This window comes from Triticum dicoccoides, chromosome 6B, assembly GCF_002162155.2.
Source record: "Triticum dicoccoides isolate Atlit2015 ecotype Zavitan chromosome 6B, WEW_v2.0, whole genome shotgun sequence".
Lineage (NCBI taxonomy): Eukaryota > Viridiplantae > Streptophyta > Magnoliopsida > Poales > Poaceae > Triticum > Triticum dicoccoides.
This window is the reverse complement of record NC_041391.1, coordinates 80,822,879-80,848,138: the sequence shown is the minus strand read 5'-3', so window position 1 is coordinate 80,848,138 and position 25,260 is coordinate 80,822,879. Positions and strand designations below refer to the sequence as shown.

General features: G+C 45.0%; 1 pseudogene; it reads left to right on the top strand.

Annotated features, from left to right (window-relative positions):
- LOC119320789 overlaps window positions 1-25,059 on the top strand; it is a 142,913-nt pseudogene extending 117,854 nt beyond the window's left edge.
- Window positions 25,060-25,260: the final 201 nt, after the last annotated feature.

Sequence of the window (25,260 nt, the reverse complement as noted above, 5' to 3'; positions counted from 1 at the left end):
GCATGAATTATTATTGTTGACATCACCCAAAGGTGAATACGTTGGGAGGCAACACTATAAGCCCCTATCTTTCTCAGTTTTCAATTAAAACTCCATAACCACAAGTATGGCGTGAGTGTTAGCAATTGTAGAAGACTATATGATAGTTGAGTATGTGGAGTTTGCTAAATCAAAGCTCTGACTTAGACCCTTCCTGAAAATAAGATGAATTGCAATTGTTTTATGACTAAGAATGAAGTTTGCTAGTTTTCAAGAAAGTTTATGGTCTATGCTTTAACATGTGAATAGCTTGTTACTTGATCGTGAGAAGTTTTATGAGATGAAATACTATTATGACATATAAACATGCTACAAAAGGTGATTGAAATTATCATTGATCAAACTTGTGCACCTGCTAGCATTCACACTTCATAAATTCTTTCTTTTATCATTTACCTACTCGAGGACAAGTAGTAATTAAGCTTGGGGATGCTGATACGTCTCCAAAGTGTCTATAATTTATGAAGCATTCATGCTATTATATTATCAGTTTTGGATATTTATGGGCTTTATTATACACTTTTATATTACTTTTGGGACTAACCTACTAACCGGAGGCCCAACGCATATTGTTGTTTTCTTGCCTATTTCAATGTTTCGAAGAAAAGGAATATCAAACGGAGTCCAAACGGAATGAAACCTTCGGGAGCGTGATTTTTGGAATGAACATGATCCAAGAGACTTGGAGTTCAAGCCAGGGAAGCTTCGAGGAGGCCACGAGGGTGGGGGGAGCCCCCCTACTGGGCGTGCCCCCTATCTCGTGGGCCCCTCGAGCATCCCCTGACCGACTTCTTTCACCTATATATCTCCATATACCCCGGAAAAATCGAAACGGAAGATAGATCAGGAGTTCCGCTGCCGCAAGCCTCTGTAGCCACCAAAAGTTAATCGGGACCTTGTTCCGGCACCCTGCCAGAGGGGGGATCCCTCACCGGTAGCCATCTTCATCATCCCGGCGCTCTTCATGACGAGGAGGGAGTAGTTCACCCTCGGGGCTGAGGGTATGTACCAGTAGCTATGTGTTTGATCTCTCTCTCTCTCTCTCTCTCTCGTGTTCTCTCTATGGCACGATCTTGATGTATCGCGAGCTTTGCTATTATAGTTGGATCTTATCATGTTTCTCCCCCTCTACTCTTTGGTAATGAATTGAGTTTTCCCTTTGAAGTTATCTTATCGGATTGAGTCTTTAAGGATTTGAGAACACTTGATGTATGTCTTGCCGTGCTTATCTGTGGTGACAATGGGATATGCACGTGATCTACTTGATGTATGTTTTGGTGATCAACTTGCGGGTTCTGCCCATGAACCTATGCATAGGGGTTGGCACATGTTTTCGTCTTGACTCTTCGGTAGAAACTTTGGGGCACTCTTTGAAGTACTTTGTGTTGGTTGAATAGATGAATCTGAGATTGTGTGATGCACATCGTATAATCATGCCCACAGATACTTGAGGTGACAATGGAGAATCTAGGTGGCATTAGGGTTTTGATTGATTTGTGTCTTAAGGTGTTATTCTAGTATGAACTCTATGATAGATCGAACGGAAAGAATAGCTTCATGTTATTTTACAATGGACTCTTGAATAGATAGATCAAAATGGATAACTTGAGGTGGTTTCATACCCTACCATAATCTCTTCGTTTGTTCTCCGCTGTTAGTGTCTTTGGAGTGACTCTTTGTTGCATGTTGAGGCATAGTTATATGATCCAATTATGCTATTATTGTTGAGAGAAATTGCACTAGTGAAAGTATGAACCTTAGGCCTTGTATCCTATCATTGCAATACCGTTTACGCTCACTTTTACCACTTGTTACCTTGCTGTTTTTATAATTTCAGATTACAAATACCTTTATCTACCATCCATATTGCACTTGTATCACCATCTCTTCGCCGAACTAGTGCACCCATATAATTTACCATTGTATTGGGTGTGTTGGGGACACAAGAGACTCTTTGTTATTTGGTTGCAGGGTTGTTTGAGAGAGACCATCTTCATCCTACGCCTCCCACGGATTGATCAACCTTAGGTCATCCACTTGACGGAAATTTCCTACTGTCCTACAAACCTCTGCACTTGGAGGCCCAACAACGTCTATAAGAAGAAGGTTGTGTAGTAGAAATCACTGTAGCATATTATCAGATCTATATTCACTTGTTTGAAATGTAGAGGAAAGCCCGCAAGGACCAAAAAGTACCTGAACCAAATGTTGTGGAAATCTTCAAGGACTGTCACACCAGCAAGAAGAAGGGCATGACTACACCAGTCAAAGCCGCTGTTGTAAGTCCTTAGCCCTCATGCCTTTTAACTAGTACTTACTTTCACTTGTGCCTTGAACTGCATGGTTTGCAGCCAATGTCTATTACTCTTTTCAATTTTATACACAATTTTCTTAGCGTATCATTGCACCTTACAAGGTTTAAAAGAGAGGAGTGATGTTCCTTTGATCTTGACCCATAATCTAGTTTCGTGCTGGACTTGCCCACACAACGTTACAATTGCCAATTTGTCTGTTCTCAGTTGTTTTGTGATATGAATGATGTCATACTATGCTTACCGTATTATAAACTTCGTCTCTTTATCCTTAGCCCTCAATACAATGTGGAGAAATAGACAATACATTAGCGATGGTACATGGTCATATGTTTGGAACCTGGTTTTATTATGTACTTTGCAATAAAATACAACTAATATTTTACACGGGTTCAACAGAATAAGTTCTGTATATAGACCAAAGCTATTTTGTTTGGTTTTGCTGCCTCCTTAATATCTTCTGTTCTGGTACTACTAATGTCAAACCTCAACTTTTCAGCGAGCTACGGAAAAAATGGTGCAACCGCCACCTTCTGAAGGTGGCGAGGCAACTATAACCGCAATGTCAGCACTTGCTGCAGTGGGTCAGTACCTATCCACTAACAGTGTCAAAAGCACGTTCCTGTGTAATACTGGGTTGGTTGTTAAGGCAATATCGTCCAAACTGCCTCATGATCAAGATATGCAAGCTCAAAGCAATGTTGTATCCGCGCTCCAGACACAAGTCCATTCCCTAACAGAGACCCTTTGTGAAACAAGGAGAGACATTGTTCGATGTCGTCAAGATATGCATGGTTTCGAAACTAGGCTATCAGACATTTGCTATGTTGTTCAGGAGCCTAGGGAAAATAAAGGAGAGGGTTATGGTGCTCCATCAGACAATACAACATGAAAATGTAACAGTCAGGTCAAATGAACTGAGCTTCTGTACTTCTGGTGGTGCATTTATCTGCTAGACTGTTAAGTTTTATGCCAACCTTCCTTTTGTTATATAGTTGTAATTTGTTTTGGTGCAATACAAAATTTATTCTTAACGTGCAGCCACCGGCTGAAGAAAACAAGAAGCCATTTTTATATAGTGTATGGTGTTCTGAAAGTGCAACTATCCCTAGGTGATTTTGGTAATTCATAACAACATATAGCTCATTGAGCTAATACTATTCCAAGACAAATATTTCAGGAAAGCTCAATGAATGGCATGGCATGGATGAGGAAAGTGGATCCCTCAAAATACCAAGGACAAAAGGATTGGCTCAAGCTCAAAAGCACAAGACTCTACATTTTATATTTTAGTGATCCAAGATCACATTAAGTCTATAGGAAAAGCCAATACTATCAAGGAGGGATGAGGTGTTGCTTAATGAGTTTCTTGCTCCAAAGTGCTTAGTGATATGCTTCAAAAACCCTCAGCTACTTTCTCATATCCACATATGACCCAAACCTAAAGTCAAGCTCGGCCCCACCGATTCTTTCTATCCGGCGCCACCGAGTTCAGATGTCATAGCCACTGCCACAAACCCTAAGCAAATCGGTCTCACCGATAGGGATCTCGGTCTCACTAAGATGGGATTGTAATCTCTCTGTTTCCCTTCAAAATGTTTCGGTCTAACCGAAGTGAGCGATCGGTCCCACCGAGATTGCAATGTAAACTCTCTGTTTCCCTTTCGTAACATTTCGGTCTCACCGAAAAGAGCGAATCGGTCCCACCGAGTTTACCTGACCAACTCTCTGGTTAGCTAATTACCAAAATCGGTCTCACCGAGTTTGAGTAATCGGTCTAACCGTGATTACGTTATGCCCTAACCCTAACCATATCGGTCCTACCGAGTTGCATGTCGGTCCCACCGAAATCACTAACGGTCACTAGGTTTACTGAATCGGTCTGACCCAGTTTGATGATTCGGTCCCACCGAGATTGGTAAATTGTGTGTAACGGTTAGATTTTGTGTGGAGGCAATATAAAGCCCTCCACCTCCTCTTCATTCGTGGAGAGAGCCATCAGAACAAACCTACACTTCTGACTTACCATTTCTGAGAGAACTACCTACTCATTTGTTGAGGCCAAGATATTCCATTCCTACCATATGAATCTTGATCTCTAGCCTTCCCCAAGTTGCTTTCCACTCAAATCTTCTTTCCACCAGATCCAAATCCTGTGAGAGAGAGTTGAGTGTTGGGGAGACTATCATTTGAAGCACAAGAGCAAGGAGTTCATCATCAACACACCATTTGTTACTTCTTGGAGAGTGGTGTCTCCTAGATTGGCTACGTGTCACTTGTTAGCCTCCGACAAGATTGTGGAGTTGAACCAAGGAGTTTGTAAGCCCAAGGAGATCGCCTACTTTGTGAAGATCTACCGCTAGTGAGGCAAGTCCTTCGTGGGCGACGGTCATGGTGGGCTAGACAAGGTTTCTTCTTCGTGGACCCTTCTTGGGTGGAGCCCTTCGTGGACTCACGCAACCGTTACCCTTCGTGGGTTGAAGTCTCCATCAACGTGGATGTATGATAGCACCACCTATCGGAACCACGACTCAAAAATCACCATGTCTCCAAATTGCGTTTGAAATCTCCAAACCCTTCCCCTCACATTCTTGCAAGTTGCATGCTTTAATTTCCGCTGCTCATATACTCTTTGCATGCTTTCTTGAATTGTGTGAAGATTGCTTGACTTGTGCTAAGATAGCTAAAATCTGCCAAAGATTAAAATTGGGAAAAGGTTAAGTTTTTAATTGGTTAAGTAGTCTAATCACCCCCCCTCTAGACATACTTCAAGGTCCTACAAGTGGTATCAGAGCTTTGGTCTCCATTTGCTTTGATTTGCATAGCTTTTGGTGGTCATAGCCTTGGTTTCACAACCTAGGAGAGTATGGCGTCTAGCGTGGGAAATTATCACCATAGAGGTCCTTACTTTGGTGGTACTAATTTTGCTAGTTGGAAGCATAAGATGAAAATGAATATTCTTGGACATAACCCCGCCATTTGGGCTATTGTGTGTATTGGCTTGCAAGGTGAATTCTTTGATGGGAGGGAACCAAACCGTGAAGCTAGTACGGATGAATTGAAGATGCTGCAATACAGCGCTCAAGCTTGTGATATCCTCTTCAACGGATTGTGCCCCGAAGAATTCAACAAAATCGGCCGTCTTGAGAATGCAAAGGAAATTTGGGATACTTTGATTGATATGCACGAAGGTACCGACTTCGTCAAGGAATCCAAGTTGGATGTGCTCCAAAGTCAACTTGACAAGTTCAAAATGAAGGATGGTGAAGGTGTCGCTAAAATGTACTCTAGGCTTGCTCTTATCACAAATGTACTCTAGGAAGCGAAGAGATGACCGACAGATTCATCATCAAGAAGATCCTAAGAGCATTGGATGGAAAATATGATACTGTGTGCACATTGATCCAAATGATGCACAATTACAAGAATCTCAAGCCAACGGAAGTCATTGGTAGAATTGTTGCTCATGAGATGTCACTCAAGGATAAGGAGGAACTTCACAACAAGTCAAGTGGTGCTTACAAAGCGTCATGTGAAGCTCCTACATCATCAAGTGATAAACAAACCTTCAATGAAGAATTGAGCTTAATGGTGAAGAATTTCAACAAATTCTACAAGAGTAGAAGCAAAGAAAGAAGCTCCAAGTCAAGGTACTACCATGACAAAAGATCTTCCAGTCGAGAGCGCAATTGCTACAATTGTGGGAGACCCAGACACTATTCCAATGAGTGTACGGCACCCTACAAAAGAAGAGAAGATTCTCCCAAGAGAAGAAGTAGAAGAGAAGAATCACCGTCAAGAGAGAGAAGGAGTTGAGATGATTGTTATGAACGAAGAACATCCCGGAGAAGCAAGGATTAGGAAAGGAAGGACAAGTCATCAAAGAGCTACACAAAACGAAGACATCAAGCTCATGTTGGTGAATGGGTATCCGGTTCCGACTCTGAACTCACTTCAAGAGAAGCTATCACTCCGACTCCGAACATACTCAAGATGAAGGTGTTGCCGGTCTAGCACTTGTGACAACCAACTCCTATGACATATTTGATTCACCAAATGAAGGAAATGGAAGATGCTTCATGGCTAAAGGCCCTAAGGCAACTCACCCCGAGTATGTTGATTTCAATAGTGCTGAAGATTACTTGTTAGGTGATGATGATTTACTTATTGACAACTCTAGTGATGAATACTATGATGAAACGTCAATTAATCATGCTAAACAAGATAAAACGAATGACAATGATAAGGAGAAGATTGAGTCTCTAACTAAAGAACAAAACACTCTTAAGTTAGCTCATGAAACTATCTTAGGGGATCATCGAGAACTTTTGAGGACTCATGAGAAGTTATGCTTGGAAAAGCTCAATCTTGAGCAAGAGCATGAGTTCTTAAAAGCAATCAATGATGATCTTCGCAAGAAAAGTTCTTCTTACATTGCCAAGCGTTTACTCTTATCTACTTACATGCCTCAAGTCAAGTCTAGTAACAAGAACAAGAAGGATGTTTTCTCTAGTAGTAACAATAATCATGCTAAATCCAATATTGTTGCTTCTAGTAGTTCTCTTGATTCCACTAATGATTCTCTTAGCCAAGTTACACTTGAGCAAGAAAATAGCTTATTGAAGGGAATTATAGAGAAAGGTGTATACAAGAGCCTTGCCGGGAGTAAGCAATTCGAGGAAATTGTACGCATGCAAGGAAGGCACCGGAAGAATCAAGGTGTTGGTTTTGAACAAAAGTTCAATGCCAATGGAGTTGAGTGGGAAGAAGATCAATACCCCAAGACGAAGTTTGTTCCTCAACAAGAGAAGTATGATCCTACTTCCTTCAAAGGGACACAAGCTCAAGATGATCTTCCACCACAAGACCACAAGCACAAAGGCAAGGACAAGCTTCAGGAGGAGATTGATGCATTTGAAGAAGCTCCTAAGGCCTTGGTTAAGTGGGTTCCCAAGACTACGTCAAGTTCTACTTCATCAAGCACAACTACAACTCCAAGGATTCCCATCAAGATGATGTGGATCCCGAAGAAGAAGAACTAGAGAGTTCTTGAGGGTGACTCCGCCAACATTCTTCACTCATATCATTATGGCAAGGACAAGTGCAATCAACTTCCACATCCTGCACTAGTTCAAGGAGTCACAAACCCTCACATTGGTAACGCAAGGGACAAGGTAACCTAATGCTTTCATGGACATCATCTTCTGTGTGCTTCACTCTATGTCTATGGATATACTTGTTTGTTCCTTGTGGGACTAACCCGTGTAGGTATTGAAAGTGCAACTCACTCCAAAGATTTGCTCCAAATGATCTTCATCAACATTGAGCATCCACATCTTCAACACCTACATGAAGTCATCATCGACAAAACCCAAGGTTAGTTTATCCCTCTAAGGGGGTATCTCACATCTTGGGGGAGCTTAACTCTAAGAATTGAGTCAAAGCAACTCTAATGATGTGAACACATCAATGCATTATGTAAAAGTGGTAACCCCACTTGAGCTTAAACGATGAGTATCACCTATGATCAAATATTCTCATTTGACTCCTAAGTCAATATACTCATATATGGATGACCTAGTCATCGCCAATTGTTTGATAGATGCTAGAATTGGTTGTGCATGTTTTGCCACATATTTCATTTGCCATTTTATTGTGTGAGCATGTTGGTTGCATATTTAACTCATTCGAGGACATCCACTTGTTGCTTTGATTGATTGGCTTCTTTTTCTTTTGCCAAGTGGATGGACAAGAATGCCAAAGAACCTTCTCTAGCTATCTATGCTTTTCTTGTCTCAAAGTCTATTCATGCTACATCACAAAATTTTATCAAGTCAGATTCGAACCACTCTGTGTGAGGAGCACTCGGAGTCCCCGATTCGTCATGGACTTAAACTTCCAAAACTTCTTTGTGTGTTTCGGTCTGACCGATTCTTCCATTTCGGTCATACCGAGATCACTAAGTCGATCTAGGGTTTCAATCTCGGTGCAACCGATTTGAACTTTTCGGTCACACTGATTTGCTGTAACTGTCAACAGTTATGCATCTCGGTGCCACCGAGTTGTTCCACTCGGTCACACCGATAGTGTCGGGCTATATATACTCACGGGCAAAATTTGGAAAACTTTCTCCAAACCTCTTCTCCCGCGCATAGCTCGCTCTGCCTCCTAGGTCTCCGGATCGTCGACTTCATCGCCAGCCACCTCCAGTCGCTGGTCTCCGCCGCCGTCAACGGAATTCATCCCCGCTGTTGCCGCCGCAGCCAGTTCATCACCAAACTAGGGTATGAACTTGATCACAGTGCTATCCCCGTCCAATTCCTAGCACATTGTGTTCATTATGATTCGTGCCGCGATTGAAACGCATCTATCCAGTCAAAACTATCCTTAGATTAGATGAGATTTAAAAATTTAGGGTTAGGTTTTCGCCGAAACCATCTCGGACCCACTGAGTTGAAAAACTCGCTTCCACCGATTCGGCCAAGGCCATTGCACAAGTGATTTTCGGTCTGACCGAGAATTACAAATCGGTGTGACCGATTTTGGAGCTCTGTGAAACCCTAGCAGTTTCGGTGCCACCGAACTGTGACTCGGTCTGACCGAGATCACTAGTTTAGGTCCCAAAAGCTGCTTCGGTATCACCGAGTTTGCACATCGGTTGATGTGAAATGCTTTCTATGGAAAACAAAAACTAAGTTTTTGAATCATTCTTTTGCAAAAATCTCTGCATTTTGTGATACTAATCCATTCTATCTCATGTATAACTATTCACAGGGTCAGCAGTCAGTGTTTGCAGCACGTCAGACCAAAGTGACAGCCAGAACAGGGAAGAAGAGCAGATTCACATGAGTGAGGGCACTAGTCCCTCTAGTTCCTCAGATGAAGGCAGCATAAGTACTCTCAGCAATTTGCCCAAAGCAGCCACAAGAGCCAGAAGGAAGAGAACCTCAGACTCTGAGGATGAGGACTATGTGGCAGCTGAAGATGAGGCTACTTCCAAGAAGGTAGTGCTCAAGAAGGAGTATGGCTCAGCTAAGTCCACAAAGCCTGGACTGAACAGGAAGGTCCCTGCCAAGAGGACACCAATGCTGAAGGTCAGAGGATCAACACAAGAACCTAAGAAACCTGATCCCAAAGAGACAGCTGCAGAAGGAAAGAAGAGGAAGGAAAGGGTCAGAAAGACCATGGCCAGAGTTGTTGGACAACCTTCCATGATGGAAGAGGAGGAGGAAGAAGAGGTGGCTACACCAGCACCCAAGGCACAAAAGCTGATGGGTGATGCTATAAGGTCAGGGGTTGCATCATCTAATCCCAAAGAAGTACCCAAAGCTGCCTCCAAGGCCAAGTCTGCACCTAACAGGAATACCAGGAGCATACCAGCTACTAAGAAGAACAAGGCCCCAGTGCCTGAAGTTGCTACTGAGGAAGATGATGAAGCACAAGTCCTAAGAAAGCTCAAACCCAAGATTCCAAACCACAACGATGCCCATCCAGTGGCTGAGAATATGAGGCCGAGGAAGGATGCAGGGCTCAGGCAGTCGAGATTGTTTGATCCCTATGCAATCAGAAGAAGAACTGTTGTTGATTACAGGTTCCACACCAAGGAACAACAGGACTTTTATGAGACTGTGCTGTTGGACAAGAAGCCCATAGTTTGTGACATGAGGTGGGTAGATTGGAAATACATGAAGGAAAATTAGGATCACTACCCAATAGTTTTTGACAGCTTTAACGCTTGTGGAGTTGATGAGTTTGTTGGACAGAAGATCACAAACTGGAATGATGAGCTTGTGATGCAATTCTACTCCACAGCTCACTTTTATCTTGATGGCAGAATTGTCTGGATGTCTGAAGGTACAAGGTCCCAATCAACTATTGAGGAATGGGACAATTTGATAAATGCCCCAGAGGAGAAACAAGATGACTTGGATGTCTACTCAAAGAAGAAGAAGCATCACAATTCCATGTCCCACATGTACATGGAGATCCTAGACAAGGCACTTGAGACTTTCAAGTTTGGATCTGTCCATTTTCTTCTATCAGGACTACCAACAATCAACTGGATCCTAAGGCACACTCTTTTGCCCAACTTGATCAGAGGGCATGCAATCAATTTGCTTCACATTTTTGATGTGCCACAGAAATTCAAGGTCATGAGCCTCATAGTTGAGACTATCAAGAGGACAACAGCAGACCAGAAAAGAAGTTGTGGGTATGCCCCACAAATCCACGAGCTGATTAACTCAAAGATGGGCACAGTCAAATACCTATTGGATAAGGAACACTTTGTTCTCTATCCAGATTTTGAGGAAAATCAAGTTGTCATGAATGAGAATGAACCATCATCGGTGCAAGCTCACGAGAAGAAGGAGAAGGCAAAGAAGGAGAAGGCTGCCAAGATGCCAATTCTAGAGGAGGCATCTGAGTACTTTTTGAAGAGCAACCAGGACCAGCTTGGTTACTTGATAGCATCAACTTTGAGGATTGAGAAGGGGTTGGCCACCCTAACTCAAAACCAGGAGAGCCTGGAAAGAATCATGGAACAAAAATTCTATGATTTAGATGTGAAAGTAACTGAGATTCAGTCAGTTGTGGAGCAGCTATAGGATGACATGCAGGAGAGGAAGGGCAAAACAACTACATATGCATTTGCCAGAGTGCCTCGAGCTCGGAGATCAGCTGCAGAGCCTGTGACAAATACCAGAGCCAAATCCCATATACAAGCTTCTGATAATGAGGGTATCTTTGCTTTGATGGGGTCAGGACTTCAGAAATATAATATACTAGGCGCTGAACTTCTGCAAACGCTGCATCAGCTTCAGAAGTCCACTCGAACTTGTCTGACTTCTTCATCAGTCGGTAAAGAGGTAATGCCTTCTCAGCGAGATGAGAGATGAATCGACGTAAGGCGGCCAAGCAACCAGTAAGCTTCTGAACATCGTGCACACGCACGAGTCGTTTCATTCGGAGTATAGTGCCCACTTTCTCTGGGTTTGCGTCGATTCCTTATTCGGAAATGAGAAAACCGAGTAACTTTCCGCTAGGAACTCCGAATGTGCACTTGGATGGATTAAGCTTGATATCATACCTCCTGAGGTTGGCAAATGTTTCAGCGAGGTCAGTCAGCAGGTCGGAACCTTTCCGTGACTTGACCACAATGTCATCCATGTATGCTTCCACATTCCGACTGATTTGAGTGAGCAAACACTTCTGAATCATCCTCATGAACATGGCTCCGGCATTCTTGAGGCCGAATGGCATGGTGACATAACAGAAGCACCCGAATGGGGTGATGAAAGCTGTTTTGATCTCATCGGGTCCATACAGATGGATCTGATTGTACCCGGAATAAGCGTCTAAGAAAGACAGTCGCTCACATCCCGCAGTCGAGTCGACTATTTGGTCGATGCGGGGAAGAGGAAAATGATCTTTCGGGCAGGCCCGATTGATATGTTTAAAGTCAATGCACATGCGAAGTGACTTGTCCTTCTTGGGGACCATGACAACATTGGCGAGCCACTCGGAGTGGTAAATCTCTCGGATAAACTCTGCTGCTAAGAGCCGAGCCACCTCTTTGCCAATAGCCTTCCTTTTCTGGACGGTGGACCGTCGCAGATGTTCCTTGACAGGTTTTGCCTTTGAATCGACTCGCAGACGGTGCTCAGCCAGCCCCCTGGGTACACGTAGCATGTTAGAAGGTTTCCATGCAAAGATGTCCCAGTTCTCACGGAGGAACTGGATGACCGCTTCTTCCTATTTGGGGTCGAGTGTTGTGGAGATATTAGTCAGAGCAGCGTTGGGGTCGGTCGGGTGGATGTGAACTGGTTTTGTCTCACCGGACGACTGAAATGCTGATTCCGTAGCGGGCTTCTTGGCTCGCAACAAATCACTCGGGTCTGCATTTTTCTGGTGTTCCTGCCACTCTTCTGCCACCATTTGAGCATCGGCGATCTTTGAGCCTTTCTGAAAGCACTCTTCCGCCTTCTTGCGATTACCAGTAACAGTGATCACGCCTTTAGGGCCAGGCATCTTCAATTTGAGGTATAGTATGGCCACACCGCCGAGCCCTTCTTCGTCGACCGTGGTGCCCAGCAGGGGACGAGGTAGGAAGAGAGGAGGTGGGGCACGTGGTCATGGGAGAGGAGGTAGGGTGACTGCTACGGCGCCTTCCTCGCCGCCACCCCCAGCTGTTTCACCCGAGCACGTGACTGCTAGGGTGGACTCGTCCGAGGAGGAGGCTACACGGACTCCGGTCCACGAGCCTCCGGTCCACGGGTCTTGGGCCCACGAGCCTCAGGTCGACTGGCCTTCGGCCCATGAGAGTTCGGCCCACGTGACCCCGGAGGAGCACACGTCCGGATGGGGTACCTGGCCGGATCAGCCCGAGGAGCCGAGTGGCCATGCTGATGATGGCGGGGAGCCGACTGATCTTGAGGAGGAGGGGGGCACCGTCTACCAGCATGGTGCTACACGGCTCCCGTCCGTGCCGGTGACCCGCGAGCAGAGGTGGTTGATTTTCCCTGATGGGGAGAGGTACGTAAGTGCATTTAATATTTTTGTACCTTGTGCATTCATGTTTTTTCAAATAACTAATGCGTTGGCCTTGTCATGATGCAGGGGTTAGGACCACCATCATAGTGTCCGCCGGCCCAACTCCGTCCTTGGAGTTCTTTGCGGCAAAACGTCCCGGGGTTTGTCACGTTGCCTGGTGAGGGTCGGCTTCCAGAGCTTGGATTGAGCTGGGAGCACTACGTGGCTGCCCCGGCCCCGCCGGATGAGATTATCGACGGTGTCGTGTACGACACGAGGGCAGACATGGTGATCAGAAAGTTCTGGGTAATTTCTCCTTTACACATTTAAAAATCTTCAACTAGCTAGTTATTAATTGTACTAATCAATATTGTCTCATTTGATTGCAGACATTCTACAGGTGTGAGGAGGGATACGAGGAGGACGCGGCACATGTTATCGAGAACGTCTGCAAGCGCCTACTCCAGAACTTACGGCACGAGGCTCGGGTGCAGGCTGTTCGAGACTACTACGCCTTGCGTGGTGTCAAGAAGACCAAGCCGGCGTGCCGCGATAAGTTCCTGAGTAAGGAGCAGTACATGAAGGTAATTCTTAAGGCCTTCTCTACTTAATTTCCTTCATTTAGTAATTCTTAGCCGTAGCGCTCAAGTTTCTATTTGCTAACTTAGGCGCCTCCGAGATGGTGTGCGGATCGGATGGATTGTTGGGAGGTGTTGGTCGATGAGTGGTGCTCAAAACAATAGCTAGCCCTCCACAACGAGGCCAAGGACAAACGTGCCCAAATGGAAGGTGTGCCACACCATCAAGGGAGCTCCAACTTATATCAGTTCGGGGTTCGGGCGCAACTGGGTATGTGGTTCGCTTCATGATTCATGCAATTCATTCAGCATGCTAGCTTGAGCCCTTTAATTACTAATTTTCATTGTTTCTCTCTTTCAGGCACGCTACAATAAGGCGGATAAGGTGCCAGAGGTGTACGACCTGTATGCCATGGCCCACACTGCCTCTTTCAAGAAAGTCAAGGCTTTCTCTCAGTCTGACCTCGATGATGCAAACAACTTCACCAACATCTCCTCCCACAACAAGCTCGTGAGATATAGAGATGAGGGGAAGGCGAGGAAAGGGGAGGACTTTAACCCGAGCCAGGGTCCCATTGATCCAGAGCTGTTGATGATATCTGGTGGCGGGAGGTCCCATGGCTCCATAGCCATTCGAGATGGACTTATCTGTTGTCCTAGCACTCTCCAGGAGATCAAGGCGCGCCAGTCGAGCTCCGCTCCTGAGATAAGGCCTCGTGAACGGCCAGTGCAACTCGCCATCCAGGTTATTGATACGTACTCAGTTATCTTTCTCCAATAAATTGTGTGCGCTTCCATCAATGATTACAAATGGTCATGTGAGTGGTGTTGCAGGCTGCTATACAGAGTGAGAGAGATAGAACGGAGAAACTTCTGGCAGAGGCGGCGGAGAGGCAGCGGGAGTTGGAGGAGAGGACGAAAAAGATGATGGAGGAGGAGAGGGCACGGAATGACATGCAGGCAAGGGCCATGTACGAGCTCCTTGTGGTAAGTTTCTTCTGCAGATTAGCCAAAACATTCATGTAGTGTTTGTCTCATTACTAACTAGTATGACTGAGTCGTCAAAACCAAATGTGCAGTCTGTGTGCGAGAAGACAGGTCAGACCGCTCCGCCGATGCCAGTGATTGCTCCTGGGACCATGGTGAGTTTTATTTGAATGGACATTACTTGCTAGTCTTAACATTTGAGTGTCATCATGCTAACAAGACATTGGAAATGATCTTTGGTGCAGCGTAACTCCAGACAAGCATCGCACGATCCTTCTCCAGCTACCGACACGAGCCACCCCGCTCCTACACCTCCTGGATCTTGGTAAGTTTATCTAGTGTTTTGCTTAACACATGCATAAAGACCTAGACTTAGCTCTATTTCCTCCAATGCTTACCATAATGACCTAGACTTAGCTTCTTCTCCTCCAAAATGACTTAATAAGCTTACTGACCTCCAAAACCATCAATTTTACCTAAGTTAGCTCTAAAACGATCTGTACTTAGCTTACTTATGTCAAAAATTGCATAATTAGCTTAGTTAGCTCATAGACGATCCATTTTACCTAAGTTAGCTCTAAAATGACCCATTTTACCTAGGTTAGCTTATAAATGATCCAGTTCATCCAAGTTAGCTAAAAAATGACCCATTTTACCTAGATTAGCTCCTAAATGATCCATTTTACCTACGTTAGCTTTAAAATGACCCATTTCACCTAGGTTAACTCCAAAATGACCCATCTTACCTATGTTATCTCATAAACGATCCATTTCAACTAATTTAGCTCATAAATGATCCATTTCACCAAGTTAGCTAAAAAACGATCCATTTCACCTAAATTAGCTCTTAAATGATCCATTTCACCTAAGTTAGCTCAAAAAGATCCATTTCAACTATATTAGCTCATAAATGATCCATTTCACCTAAGTTAGCTCAAAAACGATCCATTTCAACTAAGTTAGCTCATAAATGATCCATTTAACCTAAGTTGGCTAAAAAACGATCCATTTCACCTTAGTTACCTCAAAAACGATCCATTTGACCTTAGTTAGCTCATAAACGACCCATTTCAACTAAGTTAGCTCATAAATGATCCATTTCACCTTAGCTAGCTCATAAACGACCCATTTCAACTTAGTTAGCTCATATATGATCCATTTCACGTAAGTTAGCTCATAAATGATATACTCTTCTTGTTCTAGTCTTCTTCTTGTTCTACTCTTCTTGTTCTAGTCTTCTTCGTGTTCTACTCTTCTTGTTCTAACTTTCTTATTTTTCATTTTGCAGATTTCATTCACTTGACGAAAGCTTGCATAGATGGAGTGCTCCTTATCCCTTTCTCTGTTTCTTTTGTGTCGTTGAACTATGCATGTATCGTTGGATGAAACTGTTGTAATATATATGGTTGGATGCCTCTATGTTGAACTTGTTATGTATGATGGAACTATGCATGTAATATATATGGTTGGATGATGAAGTTATGTGTTGGATATCTTATATGTTTGCTCTGTAATGGCCTTTTGAAATATATCTATATATGTCATATATATTTGTGATGAAAATTGTTGGATTTAATAAAAAACAGATAAAAGAGCCAATATGCAGGCTCTTTGCCGTCTGCCACCGACGTCAACGGGCTCTTTGCCGTCCGCCGCGGACGGCAAAGAAGACACGTGGCATCTAGCTGTGCTTCCTGGGAGCTGACCCATTTGGTCAGTTTGCCTACAGTGGCAGACGGCAAAGACTTTGCCATCAGTGGCAGACGGCAAAGAACCTGCCATGTACTGACGTGTAGATGACATCATACGGCGGACGGCAAAGACACTAGAAATTTTGCCGTCAGCGGCGGACGGCAAAGGCCTGCCGTTAGCCACTTAACAGACTGACAGCGCAATTATTGCTGTCCGCCCTCTTTGCCGTCGGCCACGGACGGCAAAGGGCCTTTGCCGCCAGCCGCAAGAAAGCAGACGGCAAAGTAGTTGTTTACCGTAGCCTACTTTGCCGGAGCCTTTTGCCGTCCGCGGCTGACGGCAAAGGCCTTTGCCGTCCGCCGTTCATGCCTTTGCCGTCCGCCGTGGCAGACGGCAAAGTAGCTGATTCCTGTAGTGACAAGGCACTTGAGACTTTCAAGTTTGGATCTGTCCATTTTCTTCTGTCAGGACTGCCAACAATCAACTGGATCCTAAGGCACACTCTTTTGCCCAACATGATCAGAGGGAATGCAATCAATTTGCTTCACATTTTTGATGTGCCACAGAAATTCAAGGTCATGAGCCTCATAGTTGAGACTATCAAGAGGACAACAGCAGACCAGAAAAGAAGTTGTGGGTATGCCCCACAAATCCAGGAGCTGATTAACTCAAAGATGGGCACAGTCAAATACCTATTGGATAAGGAACACTTTGTTCTCTATCTAGATTTTGAGGAAAATCAAGTTGTCATGAAAAAGAATGAACCATCATCAGTGCAAGCTCAAGAGAAGAAGGAGAAGGCAAAGAAGGAGAAGGCTGCCAAGATGCCAACTCTAGAGGAGGCATCTGAGTACTTTTTGAAGAGCAAGCAGGACTAGCTTGGTACTTGATAGCATCAACTCTGAGGATTGAGAAGGGGATGGACACCCTAACTCAAAACCAGGAGAGCCTGGAAAGAATCATGGAACAAAAATTCTATGATTTAGATGTGAAAGTAACTGAGATTCAGTCAGTTGTGGAGCAGCTACAGGATGACATGCAGGAGAGGAAGGGAAAAACAACTACATATGCATTTGCCAGAGTGCCTCGAGCTCGGAGATCAGCTGCAGAGCCTGTGACAGACACCAGAGCCAAATCCCATATACAAGCTTCTGATAATGAGGGTATCTTTGCTTTGATGGGGTCAGTACTTCAGAAATATAATATACTGGGCGCTGAACTTCTACAAACGCTGCATCAGCTTCAGAAGTCCACTCGAACTTGTCTGACTTCTTCATCAGTCGGTAAAGAGGTAATGCCTTCTCACCGAGACGAGAGATGAATCGACGTAAGGCGGCCAAGCAACCAGTAAGCTTCTGAACATCGTGCACACGACGAGTCGTTTCATTCGGAGTATAGTGCCCACTTTCTCTGGGTTTGCGTCGATTCCTCATTCGGAAACGAGAAAACCGAGTAACCTTCCGCTAGGAACTCCGAATGTGCACTTGGATGGATTAAGCTTGATATCATACCTCCTGAGGTTGGCAAATGTTTCAGCAAGGTCAGTCAGCAGGTCGGAACCTTTCCGTGACTTGACCACAATGTCATCCATGTATGCTTCCACATTCCGACTGATATGAGTGAGCAAACACTTCTGAATCATCCTCATGAACATGGCTCCGGCATACATGAGGCCGAATGGCATGGTGACATAACAGAAGCACCCGAATGGGCTGATGAAAGCTGTTTTCATCTCATCGGGTCCATACAGACGGATCTGATGGTACCCGGAATAAGCGTCTAAGAAAGATAGTCGCTCACATCCCGCAGTCGAGTCGACTATTTGGTCGATGCGGGGAAGAGGAAAATGATCTTTCGGGCAGGCCCGATTGATATGTTTAAAGTCAATGCACATGCGAAGTGACTTGTCCTTCTTGGGGACCATGACAACATTGGCGAGCCACTCGGAGTGGTAAATCTCTCGGATAAACTCTGCTGCTAAGAGCCGAGCCACCTCTTCGCCAATAGCCTTCCTTTTCTGGACGGTGGACCGTCGCAGATGTTCCTTGACAGGTTTGGCCTTTGAATCGACTCGTAGACGGTGCTCAGCCAGCCCCCTGGGTACACCTAGCATGTCAGAAGGTTTCCATGCAAAGATGTCCCAGTTCTCACGGAGGAACTGGATGAGCGCTTCTTCCTATTTGGGGTCGAGTGTTGTGGAGATATTAGTCGGAGCAGCATTGGGGTCGGTCGGGTGGATGTGAACTGGTTTTGTCTCATCGGACGACTGAAACGCTGATTCCGTAGCGGGCTTCTTGGCTCGCAACAAATCACTCGGGTCTGCATTTTTCTGGTGTTCCTTCCACTCTTCTGCCACCATTTGAGCATCGGCGATCTTTGAGCCTTTCTGGAAGCACTCTTCCGCCTTCTTGCGTTTACCAGTAACAGTGATCACGCCTTTAGGGCCAAGCATCTTCAATTTGAGGTACACGTAACATGGTCGAGCCATAAAACGTGCATAAGCCGGTCTGCCCAAAATAGCGTGGTAGGCACTGTGGAAATCTACAACCTCAAATGTCAACTTTTCTTTGCGGAAGTTCTTGGAATCACCAAAAATCACATCGAGAGCAATCTGGCCGAGTGAAGCGGCCTTCTTGCCAGGAATGACTCCATAGAAACTCATGTTGCTTGTGCTGAGTTTGGACATCGGAATGGCCATCCCTTTCAGCGTCTCAGCGTATAGTATATTCAAGCTACTGCCGCCATCCATCAACATTTTAGTCAGTCGATTGCCCTCGATGACTGGGTCGACCACCAGAGCTTGCCTCCCAGGGGTGGCTATGTGCGTCGGGTGATTAGACTGGTCGAATGTGATGGCCGTCTGAGACCACTTCAGATAATTAGGTGTCGCTAGAGCAACCATATTCACCTCTCGGTATATAACTTTCAGTCGACTTTTGCTCTCAACGTCAGCAAAAATCACCAGAGTGGAATTGACCTGAGGTTATTCCTCGTTGCTATCCCCCTTGTCCTCAACTTTGTCTGACTCCTTTTCCTTATCCTTGGATTGTTTCCCCTGGAACTGCTGTATCAGAAGTCGACACTGTCGAGTGGTATGCTTCGGGTAAATGAAATTACCCTCTTCATCTTTCTTCGTGTGGATGTGACACGGCAAATCCATCATGTCATTTCCTTCTTTATCCTTCACTTTCTTGGGGTTCCAAGGCCCTTTGGGCTTTCCTTTGAACTTTCCTTGAGTCACGGCCAAGGTTTCTCTAGGAGCAGCTGGCTCGGCTTTCCGCTTTTGCTTCCAATTGGAGTTCCCTCCTTCGGTTTGGCGACTGACTTGTGCTTGCCGCTCCGGAGCCGATCCTCTTCCTCACCATTGGCATATTTGGTGGCTATCTCCATCATTCGACTCAGATACATGTCTCCGGTTCGATCGAATTTCAGGCTTAGATCTCTGTACTTAACGCCTTCCTTGAAGGCGCAGACTGCCTGGTGATCAGATACATTCTTTACTGTGTGATGCAATGTGATCCATCTCTGAATGTAATCTCTCCAAGTCTCATTCGACTTCTGCACACAAGATTGCAGCTCTGTCAGTCCTGCTGGTCGCTTGCATGTTCCTTTGAACGTTCTCACAAACACTGGGAGAGGTCTTCCCATGTGTAAATGCTACTGGGTGTCAACTGATTCAGCCATGCCCTGGCTGATCCTTCCAACATAAGAGGCAGACGTTTCATGGCCACCTCGCCATTTCTGCCGCCGGTCTGGACAGCCACTCAGTAGTCCTCAAGCCAAGTATTGGGCTTAGACTCACCGTTGAACTTACTGACTCCAGTCGCCAACCTGAAGTTGGGAGGAATCACTGCAGCTCTTATGGCTCTGCTGAAACACTCTGGTCCGGAGACATGCACTCGGCTGCTGGTGGGTACATCTCTGTCGTGACCCTCTCTGTGAGCTCTGTTCCGGTCGACCAGACCTTGAACGATGATGGATCTCGCATCAAAGCCTGGTTCCCTGGGGTCGACTGAAATTCTTCGCCCGCCACTGTGCTGGCGTCTATCATCCTGCTGTCGAGGTACGTAGGATCCACCCCTAGGGGGAGGGGTGGGCACTCGACATCGATCATCGCGATCAAATCGGTGATCATACTGCTCACGGTTCCTGTACTGATCGTGCCGGTCTCCATGCCCTTCACGCCTCGGGGGCGATCTGGGGCTATGAGCCGACTGGACCGTATTCGCAGCCACGGATTTGCTGTGAATCCTGTTCCGTGACTGTGATACATCTGAATTTTGATCCCCTGCTGCCCGGAGCAAATCTCTGATCTGCATCAAGCCTCTGCCAGCCTCTGACTGGGAAGGCTGAATTGATTCTGCTATACGGGCTGCAGCTGCTAAATTCTGAATCGGAGTTTGATATACCTGAGTCGGAGGTGGAAAGAGCTGACGTCGACTGGAGTCCGGGACCCGTTGCCGCGCACACTCGTCGAGTGCTCGCTGAAGGTTCTCCACTCGAGTGCGCTCAGCCAGGTTGGCCAAGCACGCGTCCTCTAAGGCGCGAGCCTCAGGGGTTTCTCCAATGATAGGAGTGTGAAGCGCATCCATGTTCCGGCGGCGAAGTTCTTCCCTCTGCAGCGAATTGAGGGGCTCGGGGAGGTATTCCTTGTGGACGTGCGACGGATCGCCTCCGCCGTCGCCTCCCTCGGCACCGGGAAAGCCGGGGGGACCATGTGGTCCATTGACCATCAGGACCTCCGCCGCTGGATCACTGCTGTTGCACTCGGATGGAGTCTCTGCGGAGCCAGTCGACAGGTCAAACAGGCCGTAGAGAGATTCGTCGGGCTCGATTACCGTGACTTGGGCGGTGGTCGACTGGCGAGCCACCGCGTGCCTCACCCACTGCTGAAGCCTCGACCGACCGGAGCGCTTGCGCCGGCGGGAAGCTGGGAGGGAGGATGACACAAAAACAGGTCGATACTGGGTCGACGGTTGCCGCAGGAGGACGCCGCGGACGCACGCACGAAAGTGCGTCGCTCCGCGGACTGGGAGCGCGTCGACATCGAGCAGAGCCTCCTGAAGCTAGACAGAGTCACCGGCGATGAACGTGAGCGTGCCGAGACGGATCTCGCGGCCCTCAACCAAAACTCCGCCTGAAACCATGATGAAGGAGATCGGAAAAAATTGCAACTTCTCCAATAAGTCGCTAAGACACCTGCCCCACGGTGGGTGCCAACTATCGTGGTTCTAAGTCTGACAGTAGTGTAGAGGGGTACTAAGGAGAGGCAAGATCCTAGCTATGGAGTAGTTGTACACGCAAGAGTTTTATGAGTTCAGACCCTTCTCGGAGGAAGTAACAGCCCTACGTCTTGGTGCCCGGAGGCGGTCGACTGGATTATATGCGTGTGAGTTACAGGGGTGCGAACCTCTCTCCCTGTGGAGGGGGGTGGCTTATATAGAGAGCGCCAGGACCCCAGCCAGCCCACGTAGCGGAGGGTTCAATGTACATAAAGACCTGGCGTTACTGGTAACGTCTTACATAAAGTGATATCATGGCCATAAAGACTACTTAATAACAGACCGTTTGGATGCAGAGTGACCCTAGATCTCCTGGTGGTCGAGTGAGTCTTCATGATCGAGTGTCTTCGAGTCCGTCGAGTGGAATCCTTCCAGGTCGACTGAAAGACAGTTTCTTCTAGAGATGCCCTTGGGGAGGGTACCTTGGACAGGTCCATGACCCTATCCTAGGTACATGGCTTCATCACCTACAGCGTAGGCGCTTCACAGCTGCGTGCGGGGCCGTGCCTGGCCTCGGGCTGCCAAGCTGGCAGGAGGTGCGACACCTAATGCAAGGGCGCTGCACAGTATGGTGCGGCGCCTAGCTGTCGGACGCCACTCGAAAGGGTCAGCAGAGTGAAATTTTTTTATGAGCAGGTCAATTTATAATTTGATTTCGGCCTAAGGTCAAATATGTGATATTAGCCTTCCTCGACATGGATTGACGTCGCCAACTTTTAAAGTTGTTCCCACTGTCCTACGGTGGGAGGTCATGCACTTGGGTAATGGCTCAACATTGCGGTCACTCAACGTAACTTGGCGTGCGCACTGCGACAAGAAGATAGCCCGCGAGCTCTGCAGGAGCACGGAAAGCCACTGCAAGCCTGGGAACCGAGGCTATACGTGCCATTGCAACTACGGCTATTCCGGCAACCCATACGTCAAACGCGGATGCAAAGGTTCGGTAAATATTGTCATTACCCATATTTAGAGCTCAATTACATACGATCACTACTGCGTACATGTAATTTACTGAGTTTCACCTTTTCTATTCTCTTGTCTGCAGGTGGCATTGGCAATGACAAATACTCCATTCATCCCATAATGTAAGACGTTTTTTGACACTAGTGTAGTGTCTAAAAATATCTTACATTATGGGACGGAGGAAGTACTTTATAGGTGAGCAACAAATGCTGCAACTTTAATTTGTCCTGCAGTGGCTTTAATGGGCCAGTCTCATATCGCTCCTTATATTTTTTACATGCTTTCAATATTTTCCTTCATTCATATTGCAGTTTCTTAATAAAGTGTTATTAAAAAAGATAGCGTTATTAAAAAAGAGACACGCATTTAAAAAAGAGACACGCGTTTAAAACTTTTCAGCTTCAACTATATTAATCTGAAAACCTATGGTTATTCACTTCGGTGCCTAGACTCATGTGCACCTATTCTAACAACCTCAAAATTTGTCTTTTTGCTAAGAGCTACTGAAATGTCTAAGCTCCACGAAATTTGGCACAGACTTCACGCACATGAGCATCTAGCATCACAAAAAAATGTTGATTTTTTTAAAACTATTTTAAACGAATTTATTGTACACATCGGGTGCAGATGACCCGAGAGCCAAAACAACGCGTCCGAAAATTTACTCCTTTCCATCCGTTAAAATCTTATTGTTATATTTATCACAAAAAATATGTAAAAATGTAATTCTTACAAATAGCTATTGCATGCTACCTCTGTTGGTAAACACACTATGACTTCAGCGATAGAGTACAGTAAAAAAACTCGGAGTAACATATTGAAAAATATTCAGTTTTTGTGAGGACAAAGTAGTTTTGGTAGACTTATCATAAAATATATCATGATATAACGTTCATACTTTCTAGCAATATATGATTACAAAAGTTAGCAATCAAAGATATATATTGTAGATCATCTTAATATCCAAAATTTCATGAATTTATGAGCCAAGGGAGTACTCAAAATTGTTTCAACCTTAAGGGGGGCTTAGTTGTGTGATTTAGTGTTGTATATGATTAATGAGGGGTGTTACAATATAAATAATTTATCAGGAACGAAGAGTTATAATGGCTAGTATTTTCATAAAATCCACTCCCACCCCTTGTCTCCGTCCTTATGAACTAGTCAAATGAAATTATATGTCAACAATTTCAAGCAAAACGAAACATCAAGCCATTAATTTGGTGGACCAAACTACAAAATAATCAGATTATTATGTTTATAAACCGAACAGTTCTTTCGGTGGTATCTATTACCACCCTGAATACCAAGAAAGTTACAATTTTAGTTATCAAAATGCTTTCCAAAACACAACTAACCTTGACCCCTAGTTCTGATTGAGAGTATATTTATAATACCTAATAAAACAAGGGCACTATGAAAAAAAGTTATTATTAATATTTACGCATTGTATTTAAACATATACCAAAGAAAATGAATGATAGTGAGTAGTTTTATGTTTCAGGTTTCGGCATTCTTTTTGGAGTTGCTAGTGTGACTTCTATCGTACTTGGGGTAATCATTCCACACTTTATTTCCTACAAGTTTAAGCATGAGAGGGCACAATTGTTGAAGCGAAAGTATTTCGAGCAAAATCGTGGACAACTGCTACAACAATTGGTATCTCAAAGAGCTGATATTGCAGAGAGAATTATCATATCCTTGGAAGAGATAGAGAAGGCAACAAACAATTTTGATAAAGATCGTCAACTTGGTGGTGGGGGGCATGGTACCGTCTACAAAGGAATTTTGTTAGACATCCATGTTGTAGCCATCAAGAAACCAAAGATGGTTGTTCAAAGGGAAATTGATGATTTTATTAATGAGATCGCCATCCTATCACAAATCAACCATAGGAGTGTAGTAAAACTATATGGTTGCTGCCTTCAAACAGAAGTCCCATTGTTGGTCTACGATTTCATATCCAATGGAACTCTTTATGATCATCTTCATTTTGAAGGACCAAGATCATTACCTTGGGATGATAGGCTTCGGATAGCAACTAAAACGGCCAAATCTATTGCCCATCTTCACTCAACAGCTTTAGTACCTATCATCCACAGAGATATCAAACCTGCTAACATACTTTTGGATGATACTCTGACAGCAAAGGTAGCAGACTTTGGAGCTTCAAGGTACATTCCATTAGACTAATCGGGGCTAACAACAAATGTGCAAGGTACACTAGGATATCTAGATCCGATGTACATGCACACATGGCGCCTGACAGAGAAAAGTGATGTTTATAGCTTTGGTGTTATGCTTATAGAGTTAATGACTAGAAAGAAGCCATTCACATATATGGCTGCCGAAGGTGATGGTCTTGTGGCACATTTTGGTATCTTATTTGCGGAAGGTAATTTGTTCGAGATATTAGATCAACAAGTTTTGAGCGATGGTGGCAACCAAATTGATGAAATTGCTTCACTTGCGGTAGCATGTGTAAAATTAAGAGGTGATGAACGACCAACCATGAGACAATTGGAGTTGCAATTGGAAGCTGCTCAATCATTTCAGAAATTGGAGGTGAATGGTGATAGTGCAACAAATTATCAGTTAACATGTGGAGCAAGAATGACTAGCAGGCAATATAGTATGGAAGAAGACTTTGCATTGTGTGCAAGATATCCGCGGTAGTTCTGCTAGTACATGAGTTGGACACAATTAACAATCAGTGATTTATGTTTAATGTGTGACGTTAGTGGAAAAGGTGTTACCCAACCTTTTTCTCCGATGACAACTTTGTTTCTTACCGTTTTTATAATTTCCATATTCAGTGTAAACTCATTATCAGCTTTGTAAGCTAATCCTATATACCTAAGAGGGTGATCCCCAGTA